The sequence below is a fragment of the Eimeria mitis genome, genomic scaffold (assembly GCF_000499745.2).
Source record: "Eimeria mitis Houghton genomic scaffold, Emh_scaff2440, whole genome shotgun sequence".
NCBI classification, from domain to species: Eukaryota; Apicomplexa; class Conoidasida; order Eucoccidiorida; family Eimeriidae; genus Eimeria; species Eimeria mitis.
This window is the reverse complement of record NW_013570777.1, coordinates 3,248-3,531: the sequence shown is the minus strand read 5'-3', so window position 1 is coordinate 3,531 and position 284 is coordinate 3,248. Positions and strand designations below refer to the sequence as shown.

At 54.6% G+C, this 284-nt stretch overlaps 1 protein-coding gene across 1 annotated transcript in view; it reads right to left on the bottom strand.

The window, feature by feature from the left end:
* Positions 1-284, bottom strand: part of EMH_0053840 (uncharacterized protein) — a gene marked incomplete at both ends in the record, with an annotated part of 7,924 nt that overhangs the window by 4,788 nt on the left and 2,852 nt on the right. The gene's annotated exons all lie outside the window — the stretch shown is intronic.

The window sequence follows — 284 nt, the reverse complement described above, 5'->3', positions numbered from 1 at the left end:
CACCAGCCCCGGGGCGGAACTGAATGGCCTGAGGCAGCTCGGAGTTCGCCCAGTAGACGGGGTAGCTCTGGCCCGGGTGAACTGCGCATGCAGCAGACAGCAGATACACCAGAGAGAAACCAAGCAAGATGCCAGCTGAACTTGAAATAAAGCATACACTTCTCTACTGGAGACTGTTGCTGCATTGCTCCGTATGACGAACGTTGTCTCCCTAGCTACCTCTTTTTCAGCGAAGAGAACAAGCGAGAAGGCATAAACAAGGGGGGAGGATTCTGATCGGAGCC